Raw genomic sequence first — 20,731 nt, forward strand, 5'->3', positions numbered from 1 at the left:
GAACAAAGGGACAGATGGTTTGCCACAGCTATAGCAAATTTTGAGATATACCCACAGTCCTTCTTGAATATTGACCTTGGAGGGCATTTAATTCCTTTGATCAAAACAGTATGACCCTCCAAGTGTGGTTATTGAATACCCAGAAGGTCAATTATATCAGCCTGGTATTTTAACTATGGTGAAATATTTAAATAAAGCTTGGGGGAAAAACTGAACACTTTTAAATAAACCTTGATTAGTCATATATTTCATTATTTTAAGACAGTGCTTGTAACTGTTAACCAAGATCAGATTAATAACTCAATTGATTTATAAGTAGAGGTTTAACATCAATATATTAAACTTGAATCTTAGAAATCTCTCTCTCTCTCTCTCTCTCTCTCACACACACACACACACACACACACCCACAGACACACACACACACACACACACACCACAAACTCTCTCTCTCTCTCTCTCTCACACACACACTCTCTCTCTCCCTCTCTTTCTCTTTATCTCTGGCCTGGAACTCAATATATAAACCTGGCTGGACTCAATCTCACAAAGATTCGTTTGCCTCTGCCCCCTGAAGACTGGAAATAAAAGCATGTACCATCATACCCAGCCATAAGAATATTCTTTTTAGAAAGGCATTACATTTTATGGTTGTCTACATGTTTATAAGATATCAAGTCTTAATAAATTTGACTTGGAAAATTTTCAAGGAAGATGGTATTTGATAACTTTTACATAAGGTAGATGAGCCTAAAAATGTAGGGAGGCATATTCACACCCACACATACATAACTGTTGATGTTCAGACCCAAAAGTAACCATGGACACAGGGAATGTTTATTTCAAAGACAGCAGAGGCCTCAGCACCTTCAAGGCAAGAGCCCCAAGTGCCTTCTTGCTTTTTCTTTTATTGACCTTGCAAGACAATTACATTATAAGAAGAAGAAGCACAGTACATGAACTCTCACAGGACACAAAAGTTTTTTCAAGCTATTTTTCCCCAGCTGCTTTCTAGGTACAAAGTCCTGCTACAGCTACTGACTATCTTCAAGGGTATTCTGGGCTTTGGAATAATGAGCTGAAGATGAAGTTTGTTGCTTTGGTCAGTGTGCTGGCTGACACCTCCACACACCTCCTTGTGTGCAAGGAACTTTGTGGCATTCTTCCAACTTGCTTGTGACCTTCCAAAGCAACTTATCCAGTTAACCTCTATGTTGCCCAATCTCTTCTCTTTATACTATTTGGTTCCTTTCACGTAACAATGAAAATTACAGAAAAGCTATTAGGTTTTTCTAGTCATTGCTTCCCTTTCACCCTAAGTGCATATACACAGCAATCACATAGAGATGAACTGGCCAGATAGGCAGGCATCACATCCGCCAGAAGGAATAATATTAGTCCAACAACCTAATGACAAATTGCACATATAATATCTCTACATGAATCCATGTGTATAGCTAAAGGCTATATAACAAGAAACAGTGCCAGACTGGAGAAAACTTCCTTTGAGTTGTTAACCAAGGTGGTCCAAGAGACTCCCAAAATTACACAGGCTATTGCCACGGCCCTTGATTGCCTACCAGAACTTGAAGTTAAGATCCTACTGCTGAAGACAGAACGTGCTTTGAATACAGGATTACAGGAGTAATGGAGTTGGAACTGACCTGGAAGCCACTACCCCTGAAGGCTAGCCCTCATGACTTTTGAGAGAACTACACAAGGTCCTAAGGGAGAACATCAATTGATGGTCCAACACCAGCTTCAAGACCAAATAACCACATCAATGGTACAGCATATGGCATTGGTGCAGTAGTGACACTTTTATCCTGGGGACAACCAACAACTATCTAACTGAACTGAAAGCCCACTCAATGGGAAGAAACTCATGTGTGATACTTGTAAACATAGCCAAATACACGCGGCTGGAGAGGTCATAGATCTTATAGTAAACCCCAATACTGTCACATTCTGAGACTGCTGTAATTTCTTACTATGTGCAAACTATGGATTCTAGTATTTACAGACAAATATTCCAGTCACCACTCATCAAAGCTTTTTTTGCACCAGACAGAGACTATTACAGAGTACCACAACTGGTCACACACAGACATTGTCTGTGAATAACCCAAGCCTAAGTGGCATATCTACAATGCAACCTCTACATGCAAGGCACACAGAACATAGAACAAGGGGTAAAAAGGACACTGATGAATATCTCAATTCTCATTAATGAAGCTCCCTCATGCAATAGGGGGCCAGAAACACAAAAGGTCACAAAAGGCCAAAGTATAGAGATTAATAGTGTACAGAATGTTGATCCTTGGACAGACTCCTATATTAAACTTCACCTACCCAGGACTCAGAGATCATTGTGGAAGAGAGGGCAGAAAGATTTTAAGATCCAAAAAGGAGGTACATGACCATATAGAAATAGAGTCCCACAAGCTCCTGAGACCCTGATCTTATGAACCTACAGCAATGGTATCAGCATGCACAAGACCCATGCAAACTCAATCAGACAAAAACCCAGCATAGACCCGGCAAAATAAACAACAGACCCCAATGTTAGCTGAAGAAATACTGGTGGCTGATTACTGCTGGGTGAGGAAGAGCTGATCTTCCTAAGGTAAGGCACTTTAGATAAGCTGACTAACCTGAGTAGATGAACTTGCACTGAGGGATATCTGGGGACACTAACTTGACACAATAGGCCTTAACACAAATGACAGAATGTATGAATTTCAGTGGAGGGGTGCTTTGGGAGGGTGCCAGTGGGGAAGGGGTTATAAATATGATCTAGATTGATTGAGATTTTCTGTTAGGAAATACATAAATTTTCAATTAAAAAATTTAAAAATAGGAAATATTTTAAAAAGCTACTGGCTATGCTAGTTTTTTCTTCTCTTATTAAATGTTTGAAAAACAACTTGAATGGAAATTTCTGTGTGTGCAAAAACATTTATTATTAAAATTAATAGCACGTGCTATTATATTTGTGACTACATAAAAGAAAAGCAAATAATAAAACAAACGTATGTTGCTATATTAATTCTCTTACTTGAAAAGCAAGATTTCTGAGATTATTATTGTGTAGTATATTCAAAGATAGTGACTGGGACTTGGAGAAAATGTATCTTAGCTTATATTTTACCTCTTCCTGTTATTACCTGTGTCACCTTGAACAAGTTGAATTTACTTTCTGAGTCAATTTCTTCTTCTATACAGAGGTTTAATTACAACTAGCTTGTAGTGCTGTTGTGAAAATGAGAATTAAAATTCACATCCAACTTTAGTGAGCAAATTTAAGTAGTAACACCTTTATTCTACAAAGAGAAAAAAGTAGGTGTCTTGCAAAATAGATATTTATAAAATATTTTTGCCTTGAAAAAGAATGTCAGTTGAATAGTTTTTCAGCAATAAAATTGGCATAAAAATACAATAATCCCAGAATTTCTTAGAACTTTAATAACTCATGTATTTAAATCATTTGTGATAATGTCCAGTAAAGAACATAAACTCAATAAATAATTATTTGTATTAATAAATTGTCACTGTGATAAAATACCTGCCATCAACAACTTAAGAGAGAAATGATTTGTTTTATCTCATGGTTTTATATATTTTAATACACAGACATTGGCTGCATTGATTCTAAATCCTTGGTGAGACAAAGCATCACGGTGGCAGGAATATTGGAAGAGGCTATTCATGCCATTGCTTACAGGAATCAGAGAGGAAGGAAGAAGCCAAGAATTAGGTACAGCTTTCAATGGCATGCCCACCTCCAGTGACCTACTTCCTCCAGCTTGATATACACTTGTAGAAGATTTTACCGTTTCCCAAAATAGTCCTACCAGCTGAGACCACCTTTCAGCATATGAATCTTTAGGGGACATTTCAAGCCACACATGATTATTTTAATGTAATTCCTGCAAATATTATTGCACACCAGCTTACTTTTCTACAAGAAATATTATTATAAATTAATTGCAATTTAACTATGGTAATTGAGTAGTGCGTCCTTTTTTTTTTTTTTTTTTTTTTTTTTTTTTTTTTTTTTTTTTTTTGAGACGGGATTGTCCTGTAGCCCCACCTATCCTGGAATTCACTATATAGACCAGGCTGACCTTAGTCTCCCAGAGATCCACTTGCCTCTGCCTCTGAGTGCTGGGATTAAAGGTGTGTGCCAACACACACAGCTTGAGTAGTGTGTTTTAAGGCAAGATTTCTTAAAATTCTTGATCAATTTTCAGTCTTTGGGAAATAAAAACTACAGATGATTTAAGATGAAGAACACAACTTAAGATCACTGGATAAGATTGCGAGATGTAAAATCAATTTGCCTCAAATTTTGAGGGCTACAACATTTATAAAACAGGAATTATAAACCATTGACAGAAAAATATAACTCAATGTTGGGAAAGGTCATCAGAGTACAAAGAGAAGTCAAAAGGGGTCTTATACATTCATCTTTAATCATATATTTCATAGAAAAACAAAAAAGGAAAGTGTGAATAAGAAAAAAATTCCAGTTGTTTAACTCTGAAACGTGAATTGTCAAATATTTAGGAGTTATTCTCAATATTTTAAACCTCTCAAGATAAAAATTTAAGAGCAACAAAACTAAGCCTGTGGCCATGTTTAACTCCTAAGAAAGCACTATGGTGTCAGAAGAATGGCCTTGGGACAGAGACAAAGATGAACATGTTGGGAAGACAGTGGCGGGAAGACTCCACAGTGAAAAGGATGGAATGGTCTCAAAACTTGCCTGCTCCCTTAGCTGACTAAATCTGCTCAGAGGCAATGCCTGTGGCTATCATTGGCAGCATCACTTTAAATATACCCCTATTTGGAGAACCAGTTCGCTAAGGTGGCACCATCAGGGAAATCATCTCTCCCTACTCTCATGTTCTGGAGCTCTTCAAATACAAGAGGTCAGCTTCAGGTCCCCTTGATGACAGCTGCATCTCTTCACGAGATGAAAGTTGTATTCCTTAGTGCTGCAGGGAACATAAAATGCCCATCTGCCAAATGTGACCTCAACCCTTTCTCTGAGGAGTTTTCCTTAGACAGAACCTAGCCCCACTGATTGCTTTGAGTTTTCCATAACAGGGTAGAGAATGGTTGTCTAAATGGAAATAACATGATATATGCAGCTATGTATGTTCTGTGTTCTTCCTTCTTCAGTCATTCTAAGGATTCCTTAATTGCTTTATGGATTTCCCTTCATCTGGCAAAAGAAATACAGATCGTGTTTAAACTTTTAAAATCTCTCAGATCTTGTGCTATAACAAAATTCAACTTCTCTTTAACTTTTCTTTTTGGAGTTGCATTGCTGATTTTTGATAATTGCTTTGATAAAGTGACCTCAGGCTACCTGTCATTTTTGTATGTTGCCTGCCTAGAGGTTTGAAGTGGAACTCTCTATCTAGAGAATTTAGGTATCCCTAGTTTTTTCAACAGTTATCTTGGCTTGCTACCAAAGGCCTTTCTTCTGTTCTTTACGTCTAATAGATACTTCCTTTCAACACTTGAAAGGACTGTGTTAATGTGTGTTGCTTAATGTAATTAAAAATACCAATAATTCACTCATAGTATGTTTGTATGAAATTACTTCTATTTATGAGAAATTCATGCTGATAATAGATAAATAGGTAAATGGTAGATCATGGTAGAGGGTGAGTAATAGAGAAGGTGATGCATAGATGATAGATACAGAGAGACATGGAGTTACAAATGATGACATGGTTGTCAGTGTATTTCTGCTATAGCCATTGTGCATCCTCAGCAGGTAACATTTATACAGAAAAGCAATACTTTATTTCAAGAAAGCCTTTTAGGAATTAAAACAAGTTAGGGCATGGCATTCTAACAGAGATAATTAACACCTCCATTCGACTCTGAAATTATTTCTTAGATGTTGAAAAATAGCATGATACTGTGTGAGGTGCCAGAATTTAATTTCAAAATGATGTTGAGTTTGTTTAGGATTATTTGTGTTTATTGAATTTTTTTGATTGTTCTTAGCCTTATGCCTGCAACTTTATATATGAGTTGAAATATTGTAATACTGAGACCGATCCCAATCACTTACAACTTGCCCATTTTCAAAGTGCTGAATATTGCAGATGATCCTAAAATTTCCCCCTCTGGAAATTTAATGATTTTTCTTAACATTTCCCACTTCTATGCACAATGTAAAAAGTTGGTCATATCCATTCCTATTTCATTGATTCTTTTGTTTTCACTGACTGCCTTGCAATGAAAACGGATGGGCTAAAGCCTTCCAAATACCTTATTTCAAAATACTTTGAGCATTCCCACCTATTAACCAAATCAAACTAATCATCAGTTTTGCAATAAATTGTCTCTGAAAGAGGCATCTTGCATTAATACCTCCCACATCACAACCTCGCGAGAATATTAGATTGATGGATGTAAAGGACACGCAGAAAGGAAGCAAGACAGTGCAAGAGCAGATCAGAAAAATCTCTCACTTGGGGTGAAAATTTTACAACCGTAGAATTTCCAGATTAGCAACAGTATGACCTATCATTAGAAAAATTCAGAAGGTACAGTACCAAGTCTTTTACAGTGCCTAAAATATGAGAGTGGAATTTAAAGATATGAAAATAGAAATTTCTAAAGGAAAGTTATTCAATTTCCAAACTTTAAGTTATCTAAGAGCAGTTTGTCTTTTGCATTTTTAAAAACTTTGTCATCACTTATTAATATTTTTATTATTTTTATTTTGTGTGTATGAGTGTATTACCTGCATATGTGTAACTGCACCTATATCGCTCAAAGCCCTCAGAAGGTCAGAAGAGAGCATCAGATCTCCTGGAACTGATATTAAGGATGGTTGTCAGCAGCCATGTGGGTGCTGGGAACCAAACCCAGGTCCTCTGAAAGAGCAGCCAGTGCTATTAACCACTGAGCCATCTCTCTGGTCCCTTGGTCATCATTTCTTCATCTGAATATTGCTTGAGAATCTACTATTACTATGTATAAATCTACATCTTAGGAAATGGAAAGAAACAAAACAGGAGTACACATACTTACTTAGCAATGTTTTCATTGCAAAATTGATTAAGAATTTGATACAATGGTGGGGACTACCTTACTATTTCCTTAGCTACTTTAAAGTATATATAAATCAAAACAGACTTTAATCAACTACATTGACTCTTACTGATACAGAATATAGTTAATGATCAGAATTCTCTAGTAAGACATTATATGATAATAAAGGTCACCCAAAGACTACCTTTAAGGATATATGATCTTCCAAATTATATTATTAAATAATGCCTATACTGGTTAATTCTTGTTACTGTGACCAAAGTCCCTGACAAGAAGCAATATAATGAGGGAAATTTTTATTTTGACTTAGAGTTTAAGGGGATAGAGTCCATCATGATGGGGAAGTCATGGCAGGAGGAGCTTGAGGAAGCTGGCCATATTGTATCCATAGTTCAGTTAGGAAGCTCAGAGAGACAGAGAGAGAGAGAGAGAGAGAAAGAGAGAGAGAGAGAGAGAGAGAGAGAGAGAGAGAGGGAGAGGAATTCTGAACTTAGCTTACTTTTGACTTTTTTACTCAGATTAGAACCCTAGCCCCTGAGATGGTACCAACCATAGATGGGGTGGGTGTTCTCATTTCATTTAAGCCAATCTAGAATCTCCCTCACAGGTATGCTCAGAGGTTGTCTTCTAGGTGTTCTATATACCATCAAGCTGGCAATCACTATCAACTATATCTAACTAAAACTTTTTTTCCAGAAGTTCATGATCGTTGACCCTATGGAGAAAATGCTGCTCTACCATGGGATAAAGGAAGAAGAACTTTCTATGAAAGATAAAGTTAATTTTGAAGATTTGAAACTTTTTTTTCAGTCTTTTTGAGACAAGGTCTCCCTGTAGCTACCACTGGCCCAGAACTCACTATGTTGACGAGGCTGGCCTTGAACTCACAACCATCTGCCTACCTCTGCCTCCTGAATGCTGGAACTAAAGATATGTGAACCACGCCTAGCTGACTTGAAACTTTTGAAGGCTGGCTTATTCTGAGTCCTTCTAGGATCACTCAAGTAAAGCCTGCTTCTCTCCCTATTGATTTAGGAGGAATGAGATCCAGCTATTAACCAGCATGGCGTGGATACAGTCATTCCAGAGGTAGAGGCCTGGACTCCATGATCTCTGAACAACCTTCCCAATGCCAGTGAAATGTCATGAACTGAAACTTGGTATCCTTTTACATGGAAAGAATTAAATATTTATACTTAAATTTTCATCTATTGATTTTATTTCCTTTTATATTTTAATTCCAGCAGTTGGTTTGAAAAGAACCTAAAAATTCTATTCAAAATTTTATGACTCCCTAGGCTGACAGATTGCTAATTGGATGGTGTATTACTGTAAAGTACATAAGAAATGCCTAGCATAATTGTGTAATGTTTGTTTTCTCTCCTCTGTGGGAATTCTCAGGGGTTTCATTAGCAGATGGTTACTGAAAGACGGCATCCTGAGTCTGGACTGGTGGAGATCATGCTTCTTAATTATTCAGCAACTAGTCTGCACAGGTCAGGTGAAAGCACAGTTATTTTGTTTTCATTCAGATCCCTCCCAGGACAATAACTTTTCTTATATAGAATTAAAGCACAATGTTTTTATTTGTTTCAGCTATGTAATGCTAAGAGTATAACATTAATTAAATACATCTAATGCTATTTATATTTGGGCCATCCTTTTGTTAGATTTATACACTGGTTATTTTTAAAAATTACTTAGTAGGAATTTATACACTAAACTTAAAATATATTCTAAGTAAATAAACTAAGGCATTTCTCCAAAGATGACTTTTAGAGATTAATTATTCATATAAAATTGAGATAAGTAAATGAGAAAAGGCAGAAATCAAACAGTGCATTTCATAAGCTTATTTGTCACTATTCCAAATGCTAGAAAACATCTAAGGTGAGCGGTTAACTGGGCCTCCAGTTCTACAGCAACCCAATCATGATCATTCTTTCTTTCTCCTATTCTAACTACTCCAAAACAAGTATAGTGCACAAGTCTATAAACATTTGTATAAGCAATACTGCCATGTTAAATCAATGTGGAAATGAATTCATGTTTTACATTTTGTTTTACTAAGTTTAAGACATTTGAAGTATTGGAAAGGATTAATATTAATACTTTTGCCCTGATTACACTGAATTGAAAAAAGTAGGTGTAGTATTTGTAATAAGTATTGAATATACAGCAAAATACTTAGTTGCCATCATGCCTGAGGCACTGGGATGATGCTCTGTTTCTGGCGTCTTATCACAGTGGTGCTGAAGTTGAAATGGATTCATTTATTTCCCAGTGGCACATAACTGTAGTTCCAAAGCCCTGAGCTCAACGGGCCCAATTGTGTCATTCTCCCCTGTAGCGAACAACTGAATCACAGCAAATTTATCCAGGTTAATCTGACTGCACCAACTCTCCTGCTTAATGAGAAGTATTACCAGCTGAATGATTCCTTGTAACATTACGTCCTCTTCCTTCCCGCACTCCTTCCACTTGTCCTCACGTACGCTCTTTGGGATTAGCTCTCTCATAAGAATATCACATAATTTTTTGCTTTATGTGCATTCCTATCTCTGGAAAATTCTATATAGGTAGGGATACTAAAGAATGTTTTGTTAAAACATCTCATAATTACTTTTATTCATAATTATTAAAATGTAGTTGACAGATTACATGTCTGTATTTACAGTAGACACTCTGATGTTTTGACATACATACATTGTGAAAGAACAAAGAAAATTTAAGGTAGTTATCAAATCCATTGAAATATAGTTATAGTTTTCTTTCCTTCTTTCTGCTTTTTGTGATCACAACACTGAAATCTACTTTATTTGACAATATATGTTTATTGGTTTCTTAGAAATCATTCTGACAGAAAGTACATTTTGTTACCCAGATATAGAAATTGAAATAGCCAACGTGAAAAAAATTGAGTTTCGTTGGAATATTTTAGAGTTAAAACTCTGTTATAGTACGTCATTATGAGAAGAGATATCTACTATTATTTCTAATAATATAATCCTGAACATGCACCAAAATAGTCATAAAACATGCTCTATAAAATTAGAAAGAAGGGAAATTATACAAGTATCTTCAGATCATAACATGCTTAAACACATGCTCATAGTCTACAATGAACTTAAACCAGAATTAGCTAACAGAAAGTTGGAAAATTTAAACATACTTGAGATTAAATCACATTCTTCTATATAGAACATGAGCCACAGAAGCAATCTCACAAGAGAAATGGGGGGAATTTAACTAGAATGTATTATATACATAAATTGATAATTAACAAAACTTAATAAAATTAAAGTAAAAATACATTTGTCAAAATAAAACATGCTCTTGGCAACATCTATTGAATTTTTGTGATTTCATACACTAAAATGTGATGGAATTTAGATGTGCTTCCCATTACTGCTCCCCACCTTACACAGAGTTGGTAATTCAAAAAAAAATTGTAGAAAGTAACCACAATATTTTCATAAAAAAGATTAAAGAGCTGCATAAATGGAAGTTTTTCCATATTCATGGTTAGAAAACTCACTATTTTCAAGATGTTGGTTCTTTAGAGTTATTCTGTAGGATCAACACAAGCACAGTAAAATCTCATTTATTTTATGAATGCTAACAAGATTTTTTTGGAGAGGCAAAAGATCCAATACAAATATTTAACTTTATTATTTTTATTTTGTGCATTTGAGTGTTATGCATGCACATGTGTAAGTGCACCCATGGTGTGCAGTGTCTGCAGAGGACAGAAGAGGACGTCAGATTCCCTGAAACTGGAGTTACAGATGGTTGTTAACTGCCATTTCGGTGTTGGGATTCGAACCTGGTTCTTCTGCAAAAGCAGTCAGTGCTCTTAACCATTTAACCATCTCTCCAGTCTCCCCAGCACAGATATTTAAAGAAAAGAAAGTTGAAGGTTGACACTGTCTGATTTTCTGACTTACTACAATGGCACAGTAATTAATCCAGCATGGTCCTGATAAAACAGAAGGCAAGTGGCTAAGAAGAAGAGAAGAGAGAGCCCAAAAAAAGACCCACAAATTGTAAATTCAACTTTGACAAAGAAGCAGAGGCAAAATGAAGGAGAAAAAGTCCTTTTCACAAATCAGGTAAGAACAAGTGGACCCATGCGCAAAAACAGAAAACAGGAACTAGACACAGATCTTATGCCTTCATAAAATTTAATTCAGAATTGATCATGAATATGAAGTTAAAATGAAAAGCTGTAAAATACATGGAAGATAATGTAGGTGGCTTTGCTCATAATGATGACTTTTAGATTTCTAAGGGCATGATTCATGAGAGAAATAATTAATAGGCTAGACTTTATTAAAATTTAATGCTCCCACTCTATGTAAAACACTGTTGGGGATAAAAGATAGCGGACAGAATCGAGGAAGTGTTTGCAAAAGACATGTTTGAAAAAGGACCCTCAACCTGAATATATAAATGAAAATTTTTAAAACGACTCTAAGGGAAATGACTCAGGTAGATCCGATTATTCCTGACAAATGAGATGAATCTAGAGGAATATTGAGTAAAGTTAGCCAGACACAAAACCATAAATAACCTATGATCTTACCTACTTACATGTCCAGTCTACTAGGTGTGTCTGTTCTTTTGACACCGCCAAACGATAGTGTTATCTACAAAGTTTGCACCTGAAATTCATGCAACTGAGGTACAAAAATAATAGCAAAAAAATCTCATAATTTTAGTTTAATTTTTGAGAATATCATACATGATTATTATATTTATGTAATTTCCACTCCCTCTAATTCCTCCCACATTACTACCTCTCAGTTTACTGATCTCCCCTTTAATTATTATTGTTTTATATATAATCTACTGAGCTCATTTAGTGGTGCTAATGTGCATATGTGTTTAGGACTGACCACTTAGGATTAGATAGCTAGTCAAGGAGCTCATCCCTGGAGAAAACTGATTGTCCTCCCTCAGCAGCCGTCAATGGCTTATAGCTCTTCATCTTAAGGTGCAACCTTGTTGAATTTTCTCCATCCATGCTGGCATGTCAGCATGGTGTTGTCATTATGTAGGTCTTGTTCAGACAACAATAGTAAGTTTATGATTTTGTGTTTCGCAGTATGCATGGCTACCCTTGGCCTCATGCAGTGCTTGAGTTGCAGTTTGACATGCCTGAAAGAGCCATCATTGCAGAAGGTAAACACTGGTTGCCAGGGAGTGCAAGGTGGGGAAAATGCAGGCATTTTGGTAAAAGGATAGAAACTTTCTGTTATGAGATTAGCCAGTTCTGTAGATAATAGTTCATAGTGTATTCTACAACTGAAATTTGCTGTGAAAGTATATCTGGAGTGTTGGCAACACACAGAGGATACAGCACAGTAGGTTACAGGTGTTACAAGGAAGAAATGTGTAAAATGGGAGTATTTAAATGGGAGGGGCAGGAAGGTAATACAAGGAACTTTGGGGATAAAGGGAAAGAAGGAGCTCAAGAGAGGTGGGGACATAGTCAACAGGTGAGGTGATTCACAGTGAAGACACTCACTTCACAATGTATGCATGTGCATAAACAACATATTCACCCTTTAAATATATGCAATTTCGTTAATTTTTGTCAGTAAAGCTAAGAGATAACTTTTTTTCCCCTAATTATTTCTAATGAACAAAAGTTGTGAATACATTCCTCATCAAAAGGTAAACAAATGGCAACTCAGCAATGGAAACATCTTTCACCATGTCTGTTTACAGAGGAAAAATAAGCCTTTGTAATTCAAAGCGTAGACAGCATGAAATGTTGATGAAGATGTAGGCAACAGGAGTATTGCTCACTCTTTGCCGGTGGAGATTCAAATTAGGTCTGCCATTTAAAAGCTTTTTATTTAAGGGTTTTCTCCTCCTCCTCCTCATCCTCCTCCTCCTCCTCCTGCTCCTCCTCCTCCCCCTCTTCCTTCACTTCCTCCTCTTTCTCCTCTTCTTCCTCCTCTTCCTCCCTTATTGAGATGGGCTTAATCTGTAGATACGGCTGGCCCATAATTTGCTAAATAGACCAAATCCACCTCAAAAGTCCTCAAAAGTTTATCTCCCTTTCTGCTTCCTGAGTGCTGTGATTACAGGCTTTATCCACCGTGTCTGAATGATCATTTTGAAGATAGTTTGGTAGTGAGAACAGTAGGATACAGGTGTTACAGGAAGAAATGGATAAATTGGGACTATTTAAATGGGAAAGGGGGTGGGAGGGTTATACAAAGAGCTTTGGGGATACAGGGAAAGAAGGAGCTCAACAGAGGTGGGGCCATAAAAGACTGGTATCAAGGGAGAAATGGGGAAATTGAGGACACTTTAAATGGAGAAGCCATGGTGGAAGAATTAGACAGGGATAGAGAGAGGAAAGAAAATAATGTCTAGCAAGTGTAAAAAAAATCAGAAGGAATCATATTAGTCCAATAACCTAATGACAAATTGCACATATAATATTTCTACATGAATCCATGTGTATAGCTAAAGGCTATATAACAAGAAACAGTGCCAGACTGGAGAAATCTTCCCTTGAGTTATTGACCAGGGTGGTCCAAGAGAGTGCCAAAATTACCCAGGCTATTGCCACAGCCCTTGATTGCCTACCAGAACTTGAAGATAAGACCCTACTGCTGAAGACAGAACATACTGTGGACACAGGATTTGGAGCAATGGAGTTGGAACTGACCTGGAAGTTACTTCCCCTCAAGGTTAGCTTTCATAGCTTTGGAGAGAACTATACAAGGTGATAAGGGAGAACAGAAATCAATGGTACAACACCATCTTCAAGACCAAATAACTATATCAATGACCCAAACAACATACAACATTGGTTCAGTAGTGACACTTTTATCTTAGGGGCAATCAACAGATACCTAATTGGACTAAAAGCCCACTCAATGGGAGGAAATTCATGTATGGTACTGTAAACAGAGCCAAATACACATGGCTGAAGAGGTCATACATCTTATAGAAAACCCCAAGACTGTCACATTCCTAGAATACTGTAATTTCTTACTATGCACAAAATATGGATTCTAATATTTACAGACAAATATTCCAGCCACTACTCATCAAAGAAGCTTCTTTTGTACCAGATGGAGACTATTACAGAGTACCGCAACTGGTCACACACAGACATTGTTTGCGAACTGTCCAAGCCTAAGTGACACATCTACAATGCAACCTCTCCACCGAAGGCTCACAGAACATAGAACAAGGGGTAAAGAGGTTACTAATGAATATTTCAGTTCTCATCGCAACTGCTCACACACAGACATTGTCTGTGAATTTCCCTAAGTGGCAGATCTACAATTTAATCTCTACATGTAAGGCTCATGGAATATAGAACAAGGGGTAAAGAGGACACTGATGAATATCAATTCTCATTAATGAAGCTCCGTCATGCAAAAAAGGGCCAAGAACACAAAAGGTCACAAGAGGATAAGTGTAGAAGTTCAGAGTCTTCAGAATGCTAGTCCTGTCACTGGACTCCTATGTTAAACTTCATTCCATCCGGGCTCAAGGACCACCGTGGAAGAGGGGGCAGAAAGATTATATGAGCCAGAGAAGAGGTCCATGACCATATTGAAAAAGAGTCCAACAAGCTCCTTGGACCCTGCTCATTTGAACCTGTAGTTACAGTGGCAGCACGCACAAGACCCATGAAAACTCAAGCAGAAAAAAGCCTAGTATAGAACTGGGAAAATGAACAGCAGACCCCAGTCTTAGCTGAAGAAATATTAGCAACTGATTACTGCTAGGTGAGGAAATGCTGATCTTCCTGAATAGATGAACTTGTACTGAGGAACATCTGGGGACCTTAACTTGACACAATAGACCTTAACACAAATAACAGAATGTATGAATTCCAGTGTGGGGGGGTTATGGGAGCATGCCAGGGGGAAAGGGGACATAAAGATAATTAAGATATTCTATATGAAATACACAAAAATTCCATAAAAAATTTTTAAACTTTTTCATATGGTATAAGTTAAGGATACTTAGATCCCCTCCCCTATCTGTACTTCCCTTAAATTCCCCACCAAATTTTACGTATTTTATTGCATATGTAATAAGGTCTATGGAGGCTAATCTGTGTCCCCAAACTGGAGCCTGGTTAACCTACCAAGAATTACATTCTTGAAAGAGATTGACTATTCCCCTCTCGGCAAGCCATAAATTGCAAACAGTTAGGTATGGTTGGGAGTTCTTACCCACATCACCAAGTCTATGCTGTAATTTTGTCTGATTTGAGTTTGCATGGAAGTTGTGCAAGCTGTCACCATTGCTGTGAGTTCATAATAATAATTGATCATCTCTCTGGGAAACATCACTTATTTCCTTGTAATCTTTCACCATCTCTGGCTCTTAAAATCTTTCTATTCCCTCATCCTCAATGATTCCTGTGTCTTGGGAGGCAGAAGTTTGAAATAGGTGTCCTATTCAGAGATAAGTGCTCTGCAACCTCTTGTTCTCTGCACATTGGCCAATTACAGATTTATTTATTATTCTCCATTTGCTACACGAAGAACCTTCTCTGGTGAGAGTTGACAGACACAATTGCTGAAGGCACTGCATACATGAACTGTGGAACAAATAAGGAGAAATCAAGCCTTTACTGACTTCAAAGCTTCACATCTACTGGGTAGCTTTCATAGTGCTGGAAGGTACTATGCATGCTACCAGAAGGAAAAAATAATCATTAGCCTTGCCTAGCTGTGATTCTTGTGAACTGAAAAAACAAATGGCCTGGCAAGATATGCCCACCAGTGCAACAGTGGTACAGATATTATGGGAGTAACCAACAGCTTTCTAATTGAATTTAAGGTCCACTTCATAACATAGACCCTATAACTTACATAGATATTAGCTCTAGGAACCTGAGGTTAGACAGGTAACAGGGAATAAGGGAAAGCTTAATACTAATTTTCTACTAAATATTTATAGTATTAAAATGACTATTAATGAATTTGTGTTTGGTAGTTTCTTATTGTAATCACATAATCTATCAACCGTTTTATTGGTTTTCATCCAAATATGTTGGAAACACACATGCAATATAACTGCATAGGAATGTTAAAACTCAACATCCTACTGTAGAGATACTTGCTCATCTATGTTTGTTGCTACTCTTTTTACAATATCTAGGAAATGGAAACAACTTAAATTCTCTCAGTCAATAAATGGATTATGAAAATGTGGTACATTTACACAATGAGTTATACTCAGCAGCAATGAAAAACAAAATCATGAAATTTGCAGGTAAATGAATGGAACTAGAAACTATTATGCAAAATGAAGTAATACAGACTCAGAAAAATAAATGATGAACGTTCTCTCTCATTTTTGAATAACTTAACTTCAAATCCTTAGATATGAATATATATCCTGATGTAACTGCAGGAGAAAGGAAAATGGAAAGGAACCATGGGAGTAAAGCAGAAGAAGGATCTTGAGAGATGAAGGGATAGTAGGAGACAAGTGTAATCATGGGGGGAAATGGGAAAATTGGAGATACTTTAACTGGGGTGGGAATAGGGAAGATTATACAGGGGCAGAGAGGAGAGATAAATAATAATTAGGTGGTATGAAAACCCAGAGGGAAATATATTTGTTTAAAAGCTTCTTGACAATACATATACTATAAATACATGAGTGCATATCTAGAGCTGAAGGCTGCATAACAGAAACACACAGTACCAGGTGGATGAATCCTCCCTTCGAGTTGTTGGTAAGGGTAATTCAAGAGACTCCCAAAATAACACGAGCTATTGCCACACCCTTTGATTGCCTCCCAGAACTTGAAGATAAGACTCTATTACTGAAGAAAGGCCATGCTTTGGACACAGGACTTGGAGAAATTGAGCTCCAACTGATCTGGAAGTCACTCCCTGAAGACTAGCTCCTAAAGTAACTGAAGATACTATGCAAACTTTCAAGGGAGAAAAATTAAACAATGATTCCAACCAGCTATAAAGTCTATAAACCACAACAATGGCCAGTCCAGCAAATAATCTACTGGTGTAGTATTGACACTTTTATCTTGGGGGTAATCAATAGCTGTCTAATTGGTCTTAAGGCCCATTTCATTGGAGAGAAATCATGTGTGTGGTACTATAAACATAGCCAAATATACGTGACTGGAGAGCTCATAGATACTAGAGAAAAACCTACTTTTGTCAGGTCCCTAGAACAACATAATTTCTTAATGTATTTTTAATATGTGTTCTTATCATTACAAGTGTACTTCTCAAAGAAACCTCTTTTTTCTAACAGATGAAAACTAGTACAAAGTTCCACAATTAGTCAAACACAGAAAATAAGTGTCTGTGAGGTGCCCAGCCCTAAATTACATGTCTACAATGCAACCTTTATACCTCAGGATCAGGGAACATAGTGGAACAGGGGATGGGAAAGAATATTAATGCATCTCTCAGCTTTCACCAACAAAGCTTCTTCATGCAACAAATCTTTAACCAAGAAATCCACAACTGGTCAAAGTACAGAAAATAAAGAGACTTCAGAATGCTTATGTCTTAATAGGAGGATATCTGTATCAAGCCTCTGCCACCCAAGACTGAGGGACCATTGTAGAAGAGGGGGTAGAAATACTACAAGAGTCAGAGGTTGACAGGACACAAGGAAACAGTTTTGCAGACAGCTGGGAAGGTTCTCATATGGACTTCCGGCAGTGGTAACAACAAGTACAAGACAAATACAAGCTCAAGCCAGGTAAAATCCTGGTACAGAAGTGGGAAAGTGGGAAAGAAGCTCCTACCTTAGCTGAGGAACTATTGGCAACTAATAACCACTAGGAAAAGGAGAATTCATCTTCTTTAAAGATATGATGCAAGATAGGTTAACCAGACACCAGTAGGTAAATGCACATTGAAGGACATTTGGGACACAAACTTTGCTCAATAGACCTTAAAAGGTATGACAGGGTGCATAAAATCTGGCTGAATGCCACTATAAAAGAGGTGCAGGTAAGGTAAATGGTCTAAATACGGTCAAAGAAAATTGTATAACATTCATGACACTTTAGCAAAAACAAAGAAAAAGGTAGAAAAAGAGGCCACAAGCTTGAGAGGAAGTGGGGGATACACAGGAGGAGTTAGAGGGTAGAGAGGGATGGATGGATGATGTAAATATATTACTCACATATGGAATTTGCAAAACATAAGAAAATACAAATGATACATTTTTAAAAAGCAATACAGGAACAATCAAGAAATCCTTCAGTGGGCGAATGATTTATGGTATCCTCACAAATGTAATTTATCAATAAAAAGAAATGATATTTCAAGCCAGGAAAAAAAGGGAGGCATAAATGTATATTACTCAGTGAAAGAATTCAATCTGAAAAGTCTTCACAGCACACAATTCAAACTGTTGGGCATACTAAAAACTGTGGATAAATACTAAGAACTGTGGATACAAGAAAGGAACCAGTGTAACCATGGTTAGTACCGACAGGTACGATCAGGTAAAGAACAGATGCTTAGGACTCTGAAAGTGTACATCATAGGAGATGATGGGATGGTAGATAAATATCACTGTGTGCTTGTCAGAACCCACGGAATGTACAGCACCACGAGAAACCCCACACATAAACATTAAACTTTGAGTGGCAGTGGCATATTTTTGTAGTTTCCACATTTTTTAGATGTTTCACTCAATAACAGGGTGTTGATAGTGAAGGGAGCTTTTATTGACTAGCAAAGATGTTAAAGGGGTGAGTTCTATGCAGTTTTTCCTATGCAGCTCCATAAATAGTCTCTAAAGAGAGTTGTTTAATTTTTAGAAGTATTTTATAATTTAAAAAAAAATACCTAGATGAATCTCAGAGACAAAAAGTGCTGAAAATCACTGAGCCACATTTCAAGGGAAATTATTGGAGACATTTCATGTTTACAACTTTCAAAATGATGGATGCAAGCCACTGTTTTGGTTTAGATATGAAGTGAACCCACTGCCCCAAAAAAAATGTTCACAAGTTAAGGCTTAGTCATCAGCTGGTGATGCTATTGAGATGCATTTGAATCATGAAAATGCTGAACTATTCAAATGATTAATCTAGTCTAAGACCATACCATTCTGAATGTGCCTGATCACCTCTAATCTCAATGTTAATTCATTGCTGAGTTCATGGATAGGTGGGTTATCAGGAGTTTGGGTGTAGTTGGAGAAAGGAGGTCACTTGGGACATGCTTTGAAAAATTATCTTGTCCCTGTCACCTCTCTTTCTCTTTGCTTCCTGACCACCATGAGTTCAACAGTTTGTTCCACTACCGATTTCCTGCCATATTAATTGATCTCAACACAAGCACACACCAAGTGAACATGGACTGAGAACTCTGAAGCTCTGAACCCAGATAATTCTGTCTTTTGTAAGTTTTTTCCCTGGGTGTTTCATTATAGTGAGAGAAAAGCTGGACAGCACAGTCACTAAATGGTTCCTTTTTAAAGAAGAAAAGATACTAATCAAAAGTCTACATGCTATTCCTGACTTTTGTCCATATCCCAGAAAGATAAGCTAAAAATTTAAATGTCTTCACCAGCCTTGTTATCATAAGCATGCAAAAATATTTGGATATATTAGTTAATGTTACTAACAGTTTGGATGTCATTTCTAAGATGTTAGCTGTTTCCTCAGAAGAAACAATCCATGCCTGTGGGAACTGACCCTTCCCACTACAAGTGAGTTCAAATCTCAAATGGATAGTTTCTCCTATTTGCTCCAGGTGGACTTTCACCTCATGGAACAATATTTCCTAAAATACTAATACTCCTTCAATAATCCATTATAAATTGGCAAGTATTTTATTTTCATTTCTGGGATTTCATATTTATGCCACAGTTTGATTTGTTGTAAGCACAATCTTACATGCATTTATAGAATAAACAATTGTTACAAGATTTGCTTGATTTGACTCTTTCACAAGTATTTAGGAACCATCAAATGGCACTAAAGAAAATTCATTCCACTATTTGAAAAGGGCTCCACTGTGAAATTTCACATCTTGTGATAAACTTTAAACTTACACATCACATATTTAGGAATAAATCTAATTTAACAAATACTGACTAGACCAGAACAACCCTGTAAGAAAACACTCTTGACAACTATAAGAACAGAAAGAAGTTATGGAAAAAGAGAATGACATTAAACCATGCTATCTCAAGGAGTTCCTGAGCTCATCTGTTGAGCCCAAGGGAACATTCACATAAAAGAGATATAGTCTCAAGGTGAATGTATCAAAAAGATGGCTCAGGACACTTGTTCTAATATAAAATCAGTCATGGGAAGTATTCACTTGACAGCTCAGCCCTTGAGACTAATTTCCAAGGCACACAGTGAATGATACATGAAGCCTAAGCATGCTTTCTAAACCAGAAAAGGGACAAGGAAGAGAGAGCGGGTATAATGTGGTAAATCAAGATTCATACGGGCACTTGTCTTTGCACATGTACATACATACACATACATGAATACACATACAGTGTGTAGTATAACAAAATCAAAGGCAATGTTAAATGAGTCATACTGCAAAGTGCACACATGCATGCATACATGATCATACCTCTATGCACAGCTATGATTTTATACAGATGCTTGTATTATTTGACATATATCTTATATAGC

Source organism: Nannospalax galili, unplaced genomic scaffold (assembly GCF_000622305.1).
Source record: "Nannospalax galili isolate Female #2095 unplaced genomic scaffold, S.galili_v1.0 scaffold236, whole genome shotgun sequence".
NCBI lineage: Eukaryota > Metazoa > Chordata > Mammalia > Rodentia > Spalacidae > Nannospalax > Nannospalax galili.